The sequence below is a fragment of the Bos mutus genome, chromosome 14, assembly GCF_027580195.1.
Source record: "Bos mutus isolate GX-2022 chromosome 14, NWIPB_WYAK_1.1, whole genome shotgun sequence".
In the NCBI taxonomy this organism is placed as follows: Eukaryota; Metazoa; Chordata; class Mammalia; order Artiodactyla; family Bovidae; genus Bos; species Bos mutus.
Genome location: NC_091630.1, coordinates 21097474 through 21120438, shown reverse-complemented (window position 1 = coordinate 21120438; position 22965 = coordinate 21097474). Strand labels below are relative to the sequence as shown.

Below are 22965 nucleotides of genomic sequence, written 5' to 3'. Positions count from 1 at the left end.
TTATAAGTAACTTGATCTGGACATGGCATGTGCTGGCTGAGCTAATACATAAATTTCCCATGAAGGAGAAGCATATACAAACTCAAAAAAACTTTGATCAAGTCCTGGCTCTCCCAGAATGACACTGGATGTCACCCAGCTAATTTAAGTCTGTTTCTTCATCTATTTTTCCTGCTTTAAAGAAATACAATAAGGCTAATTTCACATGTTCTCTGTAAAAGAGAAACTGACTTCATTGGCCATAAACTTCTACGGTTATCTTTCTTTTTTGGCAAATAACCAAAATATAACACCAGACTGCCACAGGGTTACTTCTGTACAGCTAAACATCTCCCATCCCCACCATTTGATGGAAAAAAATATGCCACAGGAGACTAACACTTGAATGTCACCATTAGTTGAAAAGTTAAAGAAAGAGACCAGGGGAAAGACTATAATCAAGCAGAAATTGGGGACCATTAGGCTACTACCACGGAGAAGGCAATGGCACCCCACTCCAGTACTCTTCCTGGAAAATCCCATGGACAGAGGAGCCTGGTAGGCTGCAGTCCATGGGGTCGCTAAGAATCGGACACGACTGAGCGACTTCACTTTCACTTTTCACTTTCATGCATTGGAGAAGCAAACGGCAAACCACTCTAGTGTTCTTGCCTGGAGAATCCCAGGGACGGGGGAGCCTGGTGGGCTGCCGTCTCTGGGGTCGCACAGAGTCGGACACGACTGAAGCGACTTAGCAGCAGCAGCAGCAGCAGGCTACTACCAAGTATCGATACTAAGGTACTAAAAATTACAATTAGACAGCCCCTTTACTGTCTACCAGATCAGGCATGTTAAATACTACCCTATTAAGTTAAGTACTACCAGCTCCATTTCATATGAGAAGAAATTATGTAATTTGAAGGTAACTGGAATTTGGTAATTGGATCCAAATCCAAGAGATTAAATCAATACATATTATAATTAGAATCACTGTTGACTTCTTGGTCTCCTTTGCTAGAACTATGTTATTAATTGACTAATATGTGACCAAGTGCTTTATAAGAATTTTAATATATTATCTTATGCAAAACTCACACAAAAATCTTTTAAAGTTAAGTATTATAAACTAATTTCAAGAATGAGAAAACCATGAGTAAGATTATGACAAAGGCCATGTCTTGTTCATTTTTGTGTTCCCCAGCACCTGGCAAAGATGCTGTTGCATGGTGGAGATAAAAGATGAATAGATCAGTGAGTTAATTAATCAACTGTTTCTGTTTTACCGCCTATTAACATATGAGACTTTCCTTTGGTTGATTTCCTTTTATCTTTTCTAACCTTTACAATTCAAAAATAGACATTACACAGTCAGTCTGACCAGTGCATATCTTGAGATTATTCCATAATTTATACGTACTATATTAATACTATCTCATTAATTCTTTCTTATTGCTTTTCCTTAGATGCCTGGAGACTGCTTAAACCTCACACATATAGCACGTCTACAAAAACACATAAACAAACTTTAAATTTTTTCTTATGTAAAAGCTCTCTTCAATCCCATACCCACATAAGTGCCCTTATATGTTTCTACTAAGGCAAAGTCAAAAGACTGTCCTCCTAGAGTTTAACAACCGAAATAGAGTCAAAATATTCTCTGCAGTTCCATTTCCAGGAAAAAAGTTTGGATCAAACACAACTGGACTTCCCAGTGAAACAATATGTGATGAAGCTGAAGTCAGAGATGTACCAAACTGCTGTTTGATTTCTGGCTATTTCTCCTGCTATAGTATCTACTTGTCACAACTGTATCATAAGAGTCAAGTACTTAAGACAGATGGACTAAGTTCTAATCTACTATTAATAGTTACTGCTTTAAATTACTTGATCTCTGAGTTTCATCTATAAAATTTGCATGGTAGTATCTCACTCCCAGATTTTTTGCTGTAATTTCATAAAATGATACATGTAAAGCACCAGCACAGTGTCTGCCACTTTATAAATTTCAGTCCTTCCTTAACTTTGCTTCTTAAGCCTTTTCATATTCTCTCTTTCACTCTAAGATTAGAGCATGCAGAAGACTGTCAAAGTTCTCATAGACTTAGAGAATGAACTTATGGTTGCCAGGGGGAAGAATGGGGAAAAGGGATAGTTAGGGAGTCGGGGATGGACATGTACACACTACTATATTTAAAATGGATAATCAACAAGGACCTACTGTATAGCACATGGAAGTCTGCTCAATGTTATGTGGCAGCCTGGATGGGAGGGAAGTTTAGGGGAGAATGGATACATCTATACATATGGCTGAGTCTCTTTGCTGTTCACCATAAACGATCACAACACTGTTAATAAGCTATATACCCTGACACAAAATAAAAAGTTAAAAAAAGGGAAAAAAAAAAAAAAGATTGTCAAAGTTGAACCCTAGTCATCCTGTCACATTTAACTACTGAAAAGCCTAACTCATCACCCCTTGCTAACCCTATCACCCATCAAAATGCACCAAATTTTTTGCCTCACCTTTTGGCAAGAACTGAAAGTGCAGAAGCAGACCAGATGGCCAAGGTTCACCACTGGCTCCTGGAAACTAGTCAAAAGCTAATATAGAATTCTGGCAAAGCTCTGCAGGCATTCAAAGCAGTTCTTTTGGCTGTGATCACCTCAATGATGGTGTTAAACATAATATTGAAATGCTGGAGATATATCTGAGCCTGATATGCCATTTATGTAATGATAACACATTTATGAACAGGGCTGTTGGTAGTTTCTAATATCAGAGTCAAAACTTAGAATATGGTGTAGATAAAGCTTTTCTAGCAGTGCAGCTCATTGCTAAACTATTTATATGTAATTAAAGGTGAACTGATGGGTTGTGTAACAAGGGAGGAAAAAGTACTTATACTACTCCTCCACACCTGCTCTACTCCTACTAGCCTAATCTCTACTAGAGCTAATTCTCACAATGAGAGGATAAAATGTCATCGGGAGAAAGGAGGTCTGACTTTCAGAACTGATGATGAAGACAGTTGTCCTAGTTCTGTCCATAGTTTACAGTTGTTTCTGGTTAGTCCACACTTTATAAAGGACACAAATAAGGATGTGATAACGTTGAAACCAACCATATTTAATTATATTCTGTAGTTGTAAATAACAATTTACATTCAAAGTTACCTCAAGAAAATTCTTTTAGCCAGAAAGAGGCAACAGTAAACTGGGTATTTCAAACTTAAAATTCCTCTTGATTACTCAAAGAAGAAAACCAACACAATGTACAGATTTCAGATTAGTATCTACTGATATTTATCAGTCTAAATCAAAGGTCAGCAAACTTTTTCTTTAAAGGGCCAGACAGTAAATATTTTAGGCTCTGGGGTCAAAAGACAAAATTGGGGATCATACATACTACAAACATAACAAAAGAATAAACACATTTCCAAGTATCCTTATTGACAAAATTCAAACAGTTGAGTGCAATAATACAGGTCTATTAACGAGAATATATGGAATTCTTCTAGGGGAGAATAACACTTTAATTTGAGCTCCCCCGGTGGCTCAGTGGTAAAGAATTCACCTGCCAATGCAGGAGATGCAGGTTCAATCCCTGGGTTGGGAAGATCCCCTAGAGAAGGAAATGGCAGCTCACTCCAGTATTCTTGCCCAGAAAATCCCTTGGACAGAGGAGCACAGTCCATGGAGTCACAAAAGATTCCAGCACAACTCGAAACTAAACAACAACACTTTAGTTGGGATTCAGAGTTAGTACTCCAAACATCCAAATCAATAGAAAATGTTCTTCTGCTAATGCTGATCTGTAATATGTGTGTGTTAGATCTGTAACACAATTTTAAGTATTTCATGTTAAAAATGTCTTTCACACAGATAAGAAATATCAAGTACTGACATCAATCCATGAAAATATGACTTAATTGACTACATTCATCACTAAAAGGACACAGGAAAGTGAATTAGCTTCTTCTCTTGACATTTGCCATTTAGCATGTCATTACATTGCAGATTAAGGTTGAGTGATAGCTCTTCAATTGTATAGTTAAATGAAGTTTTCCAGTAGTCCTGTATGGATGGGAGAGTTAGAACGTAAAGAAGGCTGGGCACTGAAGAATTGATGCTTTTGAAATATGGTGTTGGAGAAGACTATTGAGAATCCCTTGGACTGCAAGAGCAAACCAGTCCATTCTAAAGGAAATCAATCCTGAATATTCACTGGAGGCACTGATGCTGAGGCTGAAGCTCCAATACTCTGGCCATCTGATGCGAAGAGCCTACTCATTGGAAAAGACCCTGATGCTGGGAAAGATTGAGGTCAGGAGGAGAAGGGGACGATAGAGGATGAGATGGTTGGATGACATCACCAACTCAATGGACATGAGTTTGACCAAGCTCTGGGAGATGGTGAAGGACAGGGAAGCCTGGCTTGCTACAGTCCATGGGGTTGCAAAGAATCGGACAGGACTGAATGACTGAACAACAACAACAAAAAGAAGCTTTAAATATGTAAATTTTTTGCATTTGCATCAAAGCCAGAAAAGTACTGTTGGCACCAAAGTTTGACCTGAGAAAACAGATCCACCAAAAAACTTGTATGGGAATGAAGAGTTTGCTACTTGCTTTGACTTTTGACAACATATTTGTTTTAACTTTGGAAACATATAAAGCAACTGAAACTATTTGTGATAAATATTAGTTGTCATTGAAATGACTTTACCACAGTATAAGTTCCACATATAAGCACAGTTCTGCCTTGTAATTATAGATTGAACTCAGAAACTTCATCAATTCTGCAGTAAAAGCAAATTTCCAAAGCCATTCAGTGTTCAATAATAGTGGTTAAGGGTGTTATCTCATGCAGACACATGTAAGCATTTGTACACAGTTCAAATGTAAGCCCTAGTTCAAAAAATCATAATAAAATGTTAGCACTTCTGGGCCATTAAACTTCTGTGTGATGGAGTAAGTCATGATAGTCAGTTTCTATTGCTGACAAAAATGCACAGAACTAATGCTTACATCCACAAGACAGAATGAAGTTTACTGTTGACACTACTGATTCAATAATCCATGAATTTAATTTAAATATTTAAATATTTTCTGCCAAGTACTCACTCACAAATAATACAGTAAATAACCATGGGCTTTAAACATCTTCTATTTTCAGTCTTTGTAAATGTGTCCAACTTAGCCTTTTTCTATCTATATATATTTTTATCATCATCATTTTTAACACATCTTAGCAGATTTCACTTCAGATCATACAGAATTCATGTTTTGTCATTTTTTTTTTAACTGTTGTCTCTTGCTGTTCACCACATTGACTGTTCATATAGGTTTATTCTTCAGTCACTTCAAACATTAAACACTAACTAGAACTGCCCATCCTGGCCAGGCAGGACAGTAGCCACTTGCATGACAGGACGTCCTAGAAAGGAATTTGGAACTAATAAGCTGCCACCAACTGGAAGAATTCATGAAAGGTCAAAAGGAGAGAGGAGACACCAATCGATATGATCCTACAAACTGCCCAGAATCTTTTTCATTGAAATTCACTTTGGCTGCGAGATGCACAGGACACCAGGAAAGATCCCGAGTCAGAATGATTAGGCCAGTTGTTGTTGTTCAGTCACTCAGTCGTGTCCAACTCTTTGCAACTCCATGGACTGCAGCACACCAGGTTTCCCCATCCATCACTACCTCCTGGAGTTTACTCAAACTCATGTCCATTGAGTCATTCATGCCATCCAACCATATCATCCTCTGTTGTCCCCTTCTCCTCATACCCTCAATCTTTCCCAGCATCAGGGTCTTTTCCAATGAGACGGCTCTACACATCAGGTGGCCAAAGTTTTGGAATTTCAGCTTCAGCATCACTCCTTCCAATGCATATTCAGAGTTCAATTCCTTTAGGACTGACTGGTTTAACCTCCTTGCAGTCCAAGGGACTCTCAGAGTCTTTTCCAGAACCACAGTTCAAAACCATCAATTCTTTGGTGCTCGGCCTTCTTTATGGTCCAACTCTCACATCCATGCATGACTACTAGAAAAACCATAACTTTGATTATACAGATTTTGTCAGCAAAGTAATGTCTCTGCTTTTTAGGCTGTCTAGGTTTATCATAGCTTTTCTTCCAAGGAGCAAGCATCTTTCAATTTTGTGGCTGCAGTCACCACCTGCGGTGATTTTGGAGCCCAAGAAAATTAAAGTCTATCACTATTTCCCCATCTATTTGCCATGAAGTGATGGGACCAGATGCCATGATCTTAAATTTTTTGAATGTTATTGAGTTTTAAGCCAGCTTTTTCACTTCCTCTTTCACCCTCATCAAGAGGCCCTTTAGTTCCTCTTCCCTTTCTGCCATTAGTGGTATCATCTGGATATCTGAGGTTGCTGATATTTCTCTCAGCAAATCTTGATTCCAGCTTGTGATTCATCCAGCCCTGCATTTCTCATGATGTACTCTGAATATAAGTTAAATAAGCAGGGTGACAATATACAGCCTTGTCATACTCCTTTCCCAATTTTGAACCAGTCCATTTGTTGTTCCATGCCCATTTCTAACAGTTGCTTCTTGACCTGCATATAGGTCCCTTAGACAGCAGGTAAAGTGGTGTGGTATTTCCATCTCTAAGATTTTTCCACAGTTTGCTGTGATCCACACAATCACAGGCTTTAGCATAGTCAATGAAGCAAAAATAGATTTTTTTTCTTAATTCCCTTGCTTTTTCTACAATCCAATGGATGTTGGCAATTTAATCTCTCATTCTTCTGCCTTTTCTAAATCCAGCTTGTACATCTGAAAGTTATTGGTTCATGTACTGCTAAAGTCTAGCTTGAAACATTTTGACCATTACTTTGCTAGCATGTGAAGACAACCCAGAAACTAACCCTATTACCTTAAACCCAAGGCTGGGAGCCCCGTGGCAGAGCAGTCCTCCTGGGTTCCTTACCCTGCTGCTCTCCGCTCGGGTGCACCTTCCCAAGTCCCTTGCTTTGTCAGCACAGGCCTCCCTGGACAATTCATTTCCAAGTTAGACACGAGCCCCTCTTGGGCCCTAGAAGCAGTCCCTCTTCCTGCAGCACAAACAGTACTGACTTCTCAAATAAACAGCAGAGCAGTACCAGTAACACCTGTCAACTTCGAACGGGCCAAGAAAAACAATTCAAAATTGTTTGCCTTGTTTTTCAATTGACCATAAGATGTTGCTGCTAATGCACTCAGCTCTGACAATCTGTTCTCATCGAAAGGGTTAACAGTCTTAAACAAGTTTATTTTCTCTGGGTACATTTTTTTCAGTTGCTGCAATCAAATGTTACTTAATTAAATCACCATGGTAAATGGATTGGCTAACGAATTAGTCATTCAGAAACTTTTTGATTCAAGACTCATTTTCATTTTTAAAATTTTCTAATTTTCTCTAGCTAGCATGATTGTGATAGGTGCTTAGTAAGGTAATATCTATTATACATTGTATTCTTTTAGCATACATATATTCAATACATAATAAACACAATGTTTTGTCATCTAACTTGATAACAAAATAATCCACACTCTGCTAGGCTTTAAGAGTACAACAGTTGAAGTCTACATTTCTCATCTCTTCTTGTTTTGACAAGATGCTTATGCACTGGTTAAGTAAAAAATAAATACAACTAAACATCAAAATGGCACTCCACTACAGGACTCTTGCCTGGAAAATCGCATGGACAGAGGAGCCTGGTGGGCTGCAGTCCATGGGATCGCTAAGAGTCGGACACGACTGAGAGACTTCACTTTCACTTTTCACTTTCATGCACTGGAGAAGGAAATGGCAACCCACTCCAGTGTTCTTGCCTGGAGAATCCCAGGGACGGGGAAGCCTGGTGGGCTGCCGTCTCTGGGGTCGCACAGAGTCGGACACGACTGAAGCAACTTAGCAGCAGCAGCAAACATCAAAATATAGCAGGACACAGAGCACTCGTTTAATCACTGTCCCAACTACTTAACTTTGGCGTTACAGTGCAAAACGTCCATAAACAAGACAAACAGATGAGCATGCTTGTGTTCCAAAGGAACTGTAATCATAAAGACTGGAATCTGAATTCCATACACGGTTTTCCATGAGCCATAAAATATTCTTCTTTTAAGTTTTTTTAAACACTGAAAAATGTAAAAAGCATTCTTAACTCAAAGGTCATACAAGATGAGTGAAGCAGATTTAGCTTATGGCAGTACTTTGCTAACCCCTAGCCAAAACCCATCTATGGAATGAGAGATTGAAAAATCAGAAAGTCCTAGAGAACTTTTTCCTTCACTCCTAGGACCACATTTTAGACATAATGAATCATTAAGTTTGTGGTATAATTTGAACGAAACAGAGGATCATATTTCTGGACAATAAAGAGCCAAAATATGAAAGAAGACAATCTGACTGGCACCATAATAAAGCAATTTCCTTCAGCCACACCTGGCTGAGCACTTCTCCATAACTCAATGAAGAATAATCACAAATTAACACTAAGAGCACACAATAGTTTTATCTGTGCATTATTGTGCTTGACCATATATATATATATATATATATATATATATACACATATATATACACCTAAATTAACCTTATTGAACATTGCATAGTGTGTCATTTCTAAATATTTCTCGTCTTTATGTAACCTCAGGTAGAGAGCCCCTGGGGCATTGCGGAGAGAACAGAAGACAAAATAAATAATGATTAACTGCAAATACTGTGGCTACACACTGTATTTGGCAGTTTATACAGTTTATCACTTAATTCTTCCAGCCCTGGGTAGACACTTTTACTTTAAATTACAGTCCCTCAGTGTAAATAACTTATTAAAGGCCAAACTAATAGATGGCAGAAGAAATATTCCATACCAGCTTTGTCTGCTTCTAAAACCGGGGGCTTCCCTGGTGGCTCACTGGTAAAAAATCCACCTGACAATGCAGGGGACACAGGTTCGACCCTATGTCCAGGAAGATTCCACATGCTGTGGGATAACTAAGCCCGCAGTCCACCGCTACTAAAGCCCATGCCCTAGAGCCCATATTCTGCAACAAGAGGAACCACTGCAAGAGATACTTGTGCACTGCAACTGGAAAGTAGCCCCAGCTCACAGCAACCGTAGAAGGCCCAGCACAGCCAAATACATAATATTTTTAAAAAATAAATAAATAAAACCAGTGTTGTTCATCTGAATCCAATAAAGCAAATCAACATTATAGTTAATGTCCTGCTGTTCAAAGCATGATCATTTTTTTCTTACAGTTTTTATATAATTTAAATGACATGAAGTAGTGATACTAAAGTATCTTCTGTAGCAGATACAATTTTTAAAGTCATAACCATAGAACACAGAATGCTCCAATAATTAACAGAAATTGGACATGTACTCTTAAAAATTACATTTCAATCATCAAAAAAATCTAAAGTAAAATTCATTGGCTTCATAATGCAAGAAGCAGGTAAAAACTAAACAAGTTTCTACTAATAGAATTATAGCACATTAGAAGTGAAGAAAACATCATAGAGATAATCTAACCCAGCCTCTTAAATTTACAAATAAAGGTGTAAAGGGCCACAGAACTAATGGATGGAAGAGGTGGGACTAGAGCCCAGATGACCCGATTCCTAAAGCACAAGCGTCATTTGTATTCTTTATTTACAACTACAATTCTCAAAGGAGACTGTGTAAACTCTTTACTATTTTCTAAATAAAGGTATAAAAGCTGTCTTTCCAGTATGCAAATAAATTGAGTTTGGCTAACCAGAAATGTAACATCACAATAATCACGCTTACAGTTTGCCCCTAGTGGTATCATTGCCAGTCTAAGTCGGTATTATTCATTTATCTATCAAACAATAGAGTTCAAACTACGTAATAAATAAAACAGAAAACTACATCATAAACGAAGTGAAGTGAAGTGAAAGTCGCTCAGTCATATCCGACTCTTTGCAACCCTATGGACTACACAGTCCATGGAATTCTCCAGGCCAGAATACTGGAATGGGTAGCCTTTCCTTTCTCTAGGGTATCTCCTCCACCCAGGGATCGAACCCAGGTCTTCCACATGGCAGGTGGATTCTTCACCAGCTTAGCCACAAGGGAAGCCCATGTAATAAACAAATCAGAGCAAATATCTTAAGTATCTGAGACTCATTATAGTAACATAAGTAGAAATGTAAAAATGCACAATCCCTTTGGATTAAATATATTGTTATTCAATAGAATACTTAAATAAAGTAGGTGCTTTACCAGAATAAAAGAACTTCTTAAGATCCCATTTGAGCAACTGTACTAATGAATGTAAAAAATAGGTCATTAGATAAAGTATCTGATATAATGCATATCATACAGTAATCTATGCTAAATTGCTTCAGTCATGTCTGATTCTTTGCAACGCCATGGACCCCAGAGGGCTCCATCAGGTTCCTCTGTCCCTGGAATTCTCCAGGCAAGAATACTGGAGTGGGTTGCCATGCCCTTCTCCAGGGGATCTTCCCAACCCAGGGATCAAACCCGTATCTCTTATGTCTCCTGCACTGGCAGGTGGGTTCTTTACCACTAGCACTGTGTGTGTGTGTGTGTGTGTGTGTGTGTGTGTGTGTTAGTCACTCAATCATGTCCAACTCTTCGATCCCATGGACTGTAGCTTGCCCAGATCCTCTGTCCATTGAATTTTCCAGGCAAGAATACTGGAGTGGGTTATCATTACTTTCTCCAGGGCATCTTGCCAAACCAGGGATCAAACCCAGTTCACTTTCATTGCAGAAAGACTCTTTACCATCTGAGCTATCAGAGAAGCCCATAAATCATCATATTTTAGATTTATTTTCTGGTGCTGTTTTTATATAGAAATATACTTGATTCCTATCTATTAACTTTGTATCCAGAAATCTTACTAAAATCCTTATTAATTCTAAAAGTATATTTTTAGTTGTTTTTTTAATTCTCTCCATACTAACAACTCCAGGGTTGTTGTTGTTTTTTCCTTCCCCATCCCTATACAATGTATTTCTTTTTCTTATCTTATTGTACTAGTTAGGACTCAACAGAAGTGGTGAGAGTGGGCATCCTTTTTCCATTCCCTATCTCAAAGAGAATGTTGCAGCATATTAAGATAAGTAGGATATCTGCTTCAGAATCTTTGTAATATTTTTATCAGATTAATAATGTTCCTATCAATTACTAATTTTCTAAGACTTTTTATCAAAAATGGATAATGTATCTTATTAAATATATTTTCTACATCTAGTGACATTATCAGTATTTTTCTTCTTTATTCTGCTAAAGCTGTGAATCACTTTGATTTTCAACCTTATATTCCCAGAACATACACAATCTAATCATGTTCCATTATCTTTTTTATTTCTTGATAGATTTCATTTTTATATAATTTATGGACTTACATTCCTAAGAGAAGTTTAAACTATAATATTTTATAATACTCCTTTATAGTAAAGAGATGGGAATACCAGACCACCTGATCTGCCTCTTGAGAAATTTATATGCAGGTCAGGAAGCAACAGTCAGAACTGGACATGGAACAACAGACTGGTTCCAAATAGGAGAAGGAGTTCGTCAAGGCTGTATATTGTCACCCTGTTTATTTAACTTACACGCAGAGTACATCATGAGAAACGCTGGACTGGAAGAAACACAAGCTGGAATCAAGATTGCCGGGAGAAATATCAATAACCTCAGATATGCAGATGACACCACCCTTATGGCAGAAAGTGAAGAGGAACTCAAAAGCCTCTTGATGAAAGTGAAAGTGGAGAGTGAAAAAGTTGGCTTAAAGCTCAACATTCAGAAAACGAAGATCATGGCATCCGGTCCCATCACTTCATGGGAAATAGATGGGGAAACAGTGTCAGACTTTATTTTTCTGGGCTCCAAAATCACTACAGATGGTGACTGCAGCCATGAAATTAAAAGACGCTTACTCCTTGGAAGGAAAGTTATGACCAACCTAGATAGCATATTCAAAAGCAAAGATATTACCTTGCCAACAAAGGTTCGTCTAGTCAAGGCTATGGTTTTTCCTGTGGTCATGTATGGATGTGAGAGTTGGACTGTGAATAAGGCTGAGTGCCGAAGAATTGATGCTTTTGAAGTGTGGTGTTGGAGAAGACTCTTGAGAGTCCCTTGGACTGCAAGGAGATCCAACCAGTCCATTCTGAAGGAGATCAGCCCTGGGATTTCTTTGGAAGGAATGATGCTGAAGCTGAAACTCCAGTACTTTGGCCACCTCATGCAAAGAGTTGACTCATTGGAAAAAACTCTGATGCTGGGAGAGATTGGGGGCAGGAGGAGAAGGGGACAACAGAGGATGAGATGGCTGGATGGCATCACTGACTCGATGGACGTGAGTCTCAGTGAACTCCGGGAGTTGGTGATGAACAGGGAGGCCTGGCGTGCTGCGATTCATGGGGTCACAAAGAGTCGGACACAACTGAGCGACTGATCTGATCTGACAGTAATGTCAGGCTTGAGTATCAAAGTTTTGCTTACCTCATAAAATGAATTTTTAAATTATTCTCATTTTTTCTATTTTCTGAGTTTTAAGTATTATTTCCTTTTTAAATGTCTAGTAAGTCATCTCATTTTGAAGTTTTCCTTGTGAGAAAGTCCTTCAATTACATATTCAATTTCATTAAAAATTATAGGATAGTTCAAGTTTTCTGTTTCTTCTTTTAGTAATTTCAGTAAGCTTTTAGTAAATTGTTTTTAATCTAAGAATTTGACCATACGAATTAATTTTAACCGTACTGTCATAAGGTTGATCATAATATCCTTTAATTACTTAATGTCCATAGCATCTATAGTGATGCACTCTTTTGCATTTCTGATATTGGTTAGTTCTGCCTTCTCTTTCTTTCCTTTTTTTTAACAGTGATATCCATGATACTGTCTTTAAAAGTTTTATTAACTTTTTATTTGTGGATCTTCTCTATTTTAGGTTTCCTTTTCCTTTCAATGATTTCTAATCTTTATTATTTACTACATTTTGCTTTCTTTGGGTTTACTTTGTTGGGGATTCTGTTTTCTTGAGATAAGTGCTTAAATGATAAATGTTCAAACATTCTTATTTCATAATATATGCCCTTAAAGCTATTAATTACCTTCAAAGTACCCTCACTGCATCATACAAATTTTGACAAGTTGTGTTTTCATTATAATTCAGGTAAAATATCTTTAAATGTTTATTTTTATTTTTCTTTAATCCTTGAATTTTCTGAAAGTGGATTTTTTTATTTCTAATATAAGGGATTTTTCTAATTATCTTTTTGTTATTGATTTCCAGCACTGTGATCAGAGAACATACCTTGTATATTTAAACTGTCTGATTTTGGGGGGAATTGCTTTATGACCCAGTGAAAGTAGAGTGAAAGTTGCTCAGTCATGTCCAACTCTTTGCAACGCTATGGACTATACAGTCCATGGAATTCTCCAGGCCAGAATACTGGAGTAGGTAGCTGTTCCTTTCTCCAGGAGATCTTCCCAACCCAGGGATCGAACCCAGGTCTCCCACACTGCAGGAAGATTCTTTACCAGCTGAGCCACAAGGGAAGCCCAAGAATACTACAGTGGGTAGCCTATCCCTTCTCCAGATCTTCCAGACCCAGGAATCAAACCAGGGTCTCCTGCATGACAGGTGGATTCTTTCCCACTGAGCCACCAAGGAAGCCCTTATGATCCAGCATATAGCCAATTTTGGTATTCCATGTGCATTTGAATGGAGAAGGCAATGGCACCCCACTCCAGTACTGTTGCCTGGAAAATCCCACGGACGGAAGAGCCTGGTAGGGGCTCCTCCTTCAGTCCATGGGGTCACTGAGTTGGACGTGACTGAGCAACTTCACTTTCACTTTTCACTTTCATGCATTAGAGAAGGAAATGGCAACCCACTCCAGTGTTCTTGCCTGGAGAATCCCAGGGACAGCAGAGCCTGGTCAGCTGCCATGTATGGGGTCGCACAGAGTCGGACACAACTGACACGACTTAGCAGCAGCAGCAGTGCATTTGAAAAGAGTATGCACTCTACAGCTGTTGGGTGCAGTGTTCTAATATGTCAAAAGGTATAGCACATTAATCATTTTGTTCACATGTTCTAGGTTACTATTAATTTTTTGTCTGCTTGATCTATTGCCTGAGAACTCCATTATCTGAATCCCTGTGAGTCTGTTGCTATGATCTTTGTTTCTCTGACTTGCAGTCATATGATCCTTTCTCCTGTATGACCAGTTATTTTTTGTATGCATGCCAAGATATTTTATGCAAGTTACAGAAATTATTTGAGGCTTAGGATGATGTTATCTTCCTTCAGAGAAGATTCATTTTTCTTATAACAAATGGCTACAATCACTTATAATCCTGGAAATATTTAATCTAATCAATGACATGGATGGTTCTAAATTAGATTTTATTTTATCAGTAGATCATTCTACTTCTGACTCACCCTTACTCCTAAGGCATGGCCCTTCAGGGTCCCAAACCAAAGCATGGATGATTTAGCAGGAAATCTCCCCTCTTGGTGGACCCTGGACTCAAACTCTTGCTCCCTTAGTCCACCCTATGAGCATGTTGAAAACTCTTCTCAGCTTCTCAGATGTTCAGCCACCTCTGCCTGAAACATAAGTTTCTCCTAAGGGGAAAAAGTCTCACATGCCTCGCTCACCTCTTTGGACTTCCTTCTTCTCCAGGATCTTGTCCCCACAGTCTTCACTGATGTGTTAGCTCTCTGATACCTTCAAACAGATGATTTTTTATATTTGATCCAGCTTTTCTAGTTGTTCTCAGTGGGAGAGTTAGTCCAAATTGCCTAATCCACCATCACCAGAAGTGCACCTCTCAATTTCTCTCATCTGTAAAATGAGGATAATAATGACAACGTCCTCAAATATATCATCAAAGGAGATCAGCGTGCCTATCATATATTAAGTGCTCAAGAACCTTGACTATTGTCTCAAGCTACCTATGACTAATGCAAACAAGCCCCAGTTAATAGTTATCTTGTGGTTTTACCTGCTGAGTATTCATTCTCCTCTAACAGCTCAGAATTCCTTTAATAAACTACCCTTCAACAATCAAATAATCCTGATGTAGCTGTCAGTCAAGGTATCATGTCATCCTCTGACCAATGGTGGGTAACCAACCAAAGGTAGGCCAGTCTGCTTCTCTACTGGTAATGTGAACCATACGCAAAAAAGCCAGTCCATACAAAAAGCAAGTAACACCTTGAAGAGGCATCAATTAGCTTCTATCCAGATCCATAGCTACCCCAATTTCTATCTTTTCCAGGAACTTCTTAAGTTAACCAGGATCCATTTTTTTGTTCTTGATATTAAAATACTCTAATTGAAATCTCAATGGAAAACTCTCTTACTTTCAAAGGTTTTCTACCATCCCTATAACTTCTTTCAACTAGAAAAAAAGGATCTTGACATTACTCAGAAAAGTTGCAAAAAGGATTCTTTTCTCTTATGACTGAAGAATCAATATCCTATAACTTCTCTCTATGCCAGTTCTTTGTTGGTTCTCAGCTTCATTCCTGCTTTTCCATTCCCTTCTGTACTTCTAGGGGCTAGAAGACTGCAGACTACATTTCCTTAATAGCTGGTTTCCAATCAAGTTCTACCACTGGGAAACACTGGTAAAAAGCAGATGGCAGGAGAAAATAAACCATTTTACTTTCTTCCTTCTGTTTCTAGTTCCTGCGGAGGCATCAGCAGTAGTCTCGGATCCTCAGCAAAAGTTTGATCATGGGCTCCGGCTCCAGCAGCAGTAGCAGCACCAGATAACTATCATGCAAATGCTGGCTACTACAACAGAAATGCAGTCCTGGTAAGGGCAGTAGTGGGTGATTGCAGGCTCCAGCATCCTCTTTGGTGAGTCCTGCATCATCAACAGACTTTACAGGTTTTCAAACACCATTAGAAGCACAAGTTCCTGGGCTTCCTGCAAAGCAGCAGCAGCTCCCAAGGGTAGCAATAGTACTTCAACAATCTTAGCACTACAGTACATGTGAGCTCTACATAACATCATTTTCTTTTTTTCTCTCCTAGCCCTAGGAATGGTATTGACTTCTTGCAGTTGCTGATTTTTTGGTAAAATCATTATTCATTTTTTGTTTCTTCAACCTTGCCAATACTTTGGTAATTAATTCTCTATATTAAATTCCTTTCATTTGAAATATTTACAGCAGGTTTGTTTTCCTAGTTGCACAATTTCCAGTGGCATGGGCCTCTTTTTCTATTTCTCCATTTTTTAGTCTTTTTTGTCCATGCTTTCTCTTTCTCATTCATTCATTCCATTTCTCTATCCTCTCTCTATTCATTTTTTTTTTCTTTCTTCTGGACCTATTCCTTAAGTATATCAATAATATTTATGTCATTAATATAATGACACTCAGGGCAAAAAAAAGGTGGAACATTTTCAATTTAAATAACAGTACAAGTACAAACACAATAACTTTCTAGAAACCATAACTCTTTATTAGAATCCAATTTTTATTATAATTACAATTGTCAATACCTAAAAAATATTTTCTATAAACACTACAACAACTCACCACTTGAATAAGTAACATCATCTTAGCCCAAAAAACTTAAGCCAAGTAACAACTGTAATTCAAATAGAAATTATGATTCATAGCTTTAGGTTCATGTTTCATTTCAAATGCATCATCATTATCACATAATAAACCAGAAAAACTCAGTATATGTTTTAGAAGATAGTGATAAGGCAATGTTAATATTTTAACTCATCTGAAAAGTTGAAAAAAAAATCAGTTGAGATCACAATCAAACTTTACATTTGTTCCAAACAGAACTCCTGCTTGGGAGAGAAGTATGCTACTTCTCTTGTTGTTGTTGTTCAATCACTCAGTCATGTCTGACTCTTTGCGACCCCATGGACTGTAGCACGCCAGGCTTCCCTATCCTTCACCATCTCCTGGAGTTTGCTCAAACTCATGTCCATTAAGTCAGTGATGCCATTCCAACCATCCCATCCTCTGTCGTCCCCTTCTCCTGCCTTTAACCTTTCCCAGCATCAGGGTCTTTTCGGCTACTTCTCTTACGCAGCTCTAAAACACTCTCCACCACCACTTCCCCCACATCATACCACTCAACTCTATCCACTTAAATTGTCATTCTATTTAGAATACAACTGAACTCTTTGTCATGTCTTATCTCTGCCTGGCTCCTGCATACTGGTCCATCCTCAACTTATCCACTTAACTTATTCAGCACAGAGATAAGGAAAATAACCAACACTCACAGAATGACTCAATCCTAACTCATCACACCCACATACACATGCACGCACAAAATCCCTTCCAGTCCTCGGGCAAGACCCTCCTATGCACTCTAAGTTCCCCTCATCCAGAAAAGTGGATAGAAATCAAGGTCAATCACATCTTTTCTAGACAAACAATAGGTGAGAAGTAAGTTAATGCTCAATCCAAAATTGATGGTGGAACCTGTATAGTTCAGCAGGAAATCCATTAACATAGAATGGATACTGAAGATTCATGAGATTCATACTTACTCCTCTATGGTGAAGAGTAAACCATTTCTCATGAGCTTCCCCCATATGTATCCATGTATGTATGTTTGTCTCTCTGTCTCTCCCATACACACACACACACACACACACACCTTCATTTCTGGCTACACCAAAATGATTAATTCTGGTTTACCTTCAGGGTCAGCTTTTAGAGTATTCTAATACTACTATAAAATTCCCTGTCACTGTACCCCTTCATACATTCTATCAGTACCTTGAAAACCCAAACTAAACAAAGCATCTTTAGCTCCTTCATTACCTTATTACTGAACACCTACTATGTGCTAGGTACTATGCTAACTAACCTCAAAAAGGAATAGAGTTATCTATCATACAAATTCTTGCCCTCAGTCTTCTCATACTTATAACTATAACTGGCTTAACCTATAAATACGTATCTGCTTAAGATTATAACTTTATTATTAGCCATTTGGAATTTTTAAGGTTCTTTTTTATTATTTGCCATATGAGAAAATATAATTGATTACTCTTTTTCTACATAATAGAGATGGAGAAGGTTAAAGAATAGGACAGCAGTAAATGCTCAAAGAAGTCATTCCCAAGTGGAGAAACATTTATGATACCCTATTAAGTAAAAAACATTTATAAGCAAGTACTAATTAGAATATAAAATTACACATGCAGGACATCCCTGGTGGCACAGTGGGTAGGAATCTGCCTGCCAATACAAGGGACATGAGTTCCATCCCTCGTCTGGGAAGATTTCACATGCCTCAGAGCAACTAAGCCCCTGCACCACAGCTACTGAAGCCCACGCCACACCCTAGAGCAACACACCACAACTACTGGGCCCACATGCCACAGTTACTAAAACCCACGCACCTAGAGCCTGTGCTCTGCAATAAGAGAAGCTACTGCAACGAGAAGTCCACGCACCACAACAAAGAATAACCCCGGCTCTCTGCAACTAGAGAAGGCCCGTGCACAGCAGCGAAGACCCAGTGAAACCAAAAATAAAAATTTAAAGGAATTGCACATTCACCATAACTGCATATATGTAAAACATATTATGCATATAAATGAAAACGATGATAAAAGAATATCTAAAAAATGAACAATTGTGGAGGGCAGTGAGAATATACAGAACTTTGCCTTTTTTCAAAAATGTTTATTATTATTATGCTTTATAATCAAAACTGAGATAAAACAGTCTCTAAAGTTTTAAAATATTTATTTACTTATTTGGCTTCACCGGGTCTTGGTTACATCATGTAAGATCTTAGTTGCAGCCTGTGGGATCTAGTTTCTCTGAGCAGAAATTGAACCTAGGCCCCTTGCATTGGGAGTGCAGAGTTTTAGTCACTGGACCACCAGGGAAGTCCCTAAATTTTTATTTGTATAGAACATAATCAGTGATCTAGGTGAATATATTTAAAAGATGGTGATTTCAGCACCTAGGATGGTCAAAAAGAATTAATATAAATTTAGGAATACTACTATTTTGATCAATTTGAAAAAGTTATTAACAGCTTCGAAATACATACTTGTCAAACCACAAATTAATTCCATAGAGGGCTTAGATTTGGATGAACTGCAGAATTTAAAAAGCAATTGTTTACATTCTATTACTTTTTAGTTATAAAAAGATTTTAAGATACAAATACTGGGTTACTAATGGCGAGTAGAGAAAAGCTAAGGATTCTGATTAACTATTTTCAGCATGTTACTCATTTGTAAAAGATGCTCAACATCACTCATTATCAGAGAAATGCAAATTAAAACCACAATGAGGTACCATTTCACGCCAGTCAGAATGGCTGCTATCAAAAAGTCTACAAGCAATAAATTCTGGAGAGGGTGTGCAGAAAAGGGAACCCTCTTAAACTGTTGGTGGGAATGCAAACTAGTACAGCCACTATGGAGAACAGTGTGGAGATTACTTAAAAAACTGGAAATAGAACTGCCATAAGACCCAGCAATCCCACTGCTGGGCATACACACCAAGGAAACCAGAATTGAAAGAGACACGTGTACCCCAATGTTCATCGCAGCACTGTTTACAATAGCCAGGACATGGAAGCAACCTAGATGTCCATCAGCAGATGAATGGATAAGAAAGCTGTGGTACATATACACAATGGAGTATTACTCAGCCATTAAAAAGAATACATTTGAATCAGTTCTAATGAGGTGGATGAAACTGGAGCCTACTATACAGAGTGAAGTAAGCCAGAAGGAAAAACACCAATACAGTATACTAACGCATATATATGGAATTTAGAAAGATGGTAACAATAACCCCGTATGCGAGACAGCAAAAGAGACACTGATGTATAGAACAGTCTTTTGGACTCTGTGGGAGAGGGTGAGGGTGGGATGATTTGGGAGAATGGCATTGAAACATGTATAATATCATATGTGAAATGAATTGCCAGTCCAGGTTCGATGGCATGATACAGGATGCTCGGGGCTGGTGCACTGGGACGACCCAGAGGGATGGTATGGGGAGGGAGGTGGGAGGGGGTTCAGGATGGGGAACACATGAACACCCATGGTGGATTCATGTCAATGTATGGCAAAACCAATACATTATTGTAAAGTAATTAGCCTCCAATTAAAATAAATAAATTTATATTAAAAAAAAATTTTAAACCACCTTTCAGACTCATAAAGGTAATTTGTTATACTCAAACAATCTAAAAATTCCTTTAGTGAAGAAAATGGTCACGGACAAATACCCAGATGAATTTCACCTATGTCCTTCTCACTTCCTCTCACCCTAGTCTCATCTTCTAACCTCAAAACTGACCTTCATGTAAACAAATATAATTTCATACAGGAATGGCAAGCACAAGATTGGTAGCGGAAAAAGTAATCTAAAGAGCATGGTGCCTATTTTTCCCTATTAATGTTTATCATAAATTTTCAGTGTACCAGGTACATTAAACTTGCATCTCACTACAACCCTATGAAACAGGCATTATTGTCCTCAATTTACAGTTAAAGCAACAGAGAGGCGAGGAGATTAAGTGAATTGCCTAAGGTCACACTGTATGCAGGTCAAGAAGCAATAGTTTGAATCCTGTAAGGAACAACTGACTGGTTCAGGATTGAGAAAGGAGTATAACAAGGTTATCTGTTGTCACCCTGTTTATTTAACTTACACACTGAGCACATCATGAGAAACGCCAGGCTGGATGAGTTACAAGCTGGAATCAAGACTGGCAGGAGAAACATCAACAACCTCAGATATGCGGATAATACCACTCTAATGACAGAAAGTGAAGAGGAACTAAAGAGCCTCTTGATGAGGGTGAGGGAGGAGAATGAAAAACCAGCTTAAAACTAAATATTTAAAAAAACTAAGATCATGGCATCCAGCCACATCATCACTTCATGGCAAATAGAAGGGGAAAAGGTGGAAGCAGTGACAGATTTCTTCTTCTTGGGCTCTAAAATCACTGCAGATGGTGACTGCAGCCATGAAATTAGGAGACGATTGCTTCTTGGCAGGAAAGCCATGACTAACCTAGACTGTGTTGAAAAGTGAAAGACGTCACTTTGCCGACAAAGGCCCATACAGTCAAAGCTATGGTCTGTCCAGCAGTCACGTATGGTTGTGAGAGCTGAACCATGAAAAAGGCAGACTGCGGAAGAATTGATACCTTCAAACTGTGGTGTTGGAGAAGACTCTTGAGAGTCCCTGGACAGCAACAAGATCAAACCAGTCAACCTTCAGGGAAGTCAACCCTGAATACTCTCATTGGAAGGACTGATACTGAAGCTGAAGGTCCAGTATTTTGGTCACCTGATGCGAACAGCCAACTCACTGGAAAAGACCCTGATGCTGGGAAGGACTGAGGGCAGAAGGAGAAGAGGGTGTCAGACGATGAGATGACTAGATGGCATCACTGACGCAATGGACATGAATTTGGGCAAACTCAAATTCCCAAAATTTTGGGAGATGGTGAGGGACGGGAGACCTGGCATGCTTCAGTCCATGGAGTTGTGAAGAGTCGGACACAACTGTGCAACTGAACCACAACTAGTAATTGGCAAACTAGGATATGACCCAGAGCTGACTAATGCCAAAGCCTCCTCTTTACACTGCTGACATACAGTGCTGTCTTAACTCCTTGAAACCAGCTAAGGGAACATAGAATTAAAATAAGCAGAAAAATCAATATTTTCAGTCATAAAAATCCAGCTACTTATATAAGCTATCTGAATTGACTTAGGCTACACAAATTCCCCTAAATTCTAGCCAGATAAAAACAGGATCCGTAAGAGAAATTTTTACTAGAATTCCATCCTATATTATTAAAGGAACCAGCTCAGCTCTAAATCATAATGTTTCTGACTCTGATTATTTTCAACAGAAGTAAAAGACAAGTGGCAAGCTCTGAAGAACTGAGATTAGACTGCTGAACATAGATCAGGAATCAAGAGTTCTGAGGATAAAGCATCGCTTATGTTAATAGCCTAGAAAAGGGTCCAGGAAACGAGGAACAATAGAGAATTGATTCTAAACTGGAAGGCTATAAAACAAAGATTTTTCATGAATCACAGAAATGAATGAGAATTACAGGGTAAAGCTGGGACAGAGCTGAGAAATGTGAACTAGAAAGGGTGGGAAAGAGGAGAGTGTTTGAAAACATTGGAAATATTGAAACATATGGTAAATTGTGAGACAGTTTGAGCTATGGCATGGTTATATAAATTCCTCCTGCAAAATCTGGTGGCAGATTGGAAGCATGTGTTCCAAAATAATTCCATAAGACTTCTATTGAAGTTGAAGAAAATGAGTAATGAGAGTTTTACATCCTTAGCGGTATCTGAGTGGTCCCTTCAAAAGATGGTTTTAGCAAAACTTTTTAAATGAAGGCACCACTGAATCATCCCCAATTTCAAATATTTAATATACACAGTATGTATATTAACTCACTAAATTATATATTTCATACATATATAATAGAGTCCCTTATAATAGAGTCCCCCTTTCCCTACTTCAGTGTTCCAGGAAGAGTGAAAATTTTGTAGCTAAAAGAAAGATCTATGAAAGGGAAAGGCGGACAGTGAGCTGGAAAGAAGGCTTAGGCAGAGACTGTGAAGGAACTTGTATACAAAAGGAAGGAGTCTAGATTTTATCCAAAGCAGGAGGAAGCCTAAAGAATTCATCCTAGTTTAGACTAGGAGATGAATGATTTAAATTTTATTTTTAAGACGGTACTCTGGAACTATATAGAGGAGAAATCCAGGATAGAACCATAAGACCAAAAAAAAAAGAACCATAAGATCCCAGAATACAAGACAACAGCAATACCAGTGTAAATACACTAGTGAAAATTCTCACACTAGCTAGATCTTCTGACAGTAAACCAATACAATGTACAGACATACAAGCACTACCGTGCTCTTATTTCCAAATCTTAAACTGCAAT

The 22965-nt window shown here is 38.3% G+C and overlaps 1 protein-coding gene across 1 annotated transcript in view; it reads right to left on the bottom strand.

The window, feature by feature from the left end:
- The window catches only part of RIMS2 (regulating synaptic membrane exocytosis 2), a 601046-nt gene that overhangs the window by 557899 nt on the left and 20182 nt on the right, over positions 1-22965 (bottom strand). The window lies entirely within an intron of this gene.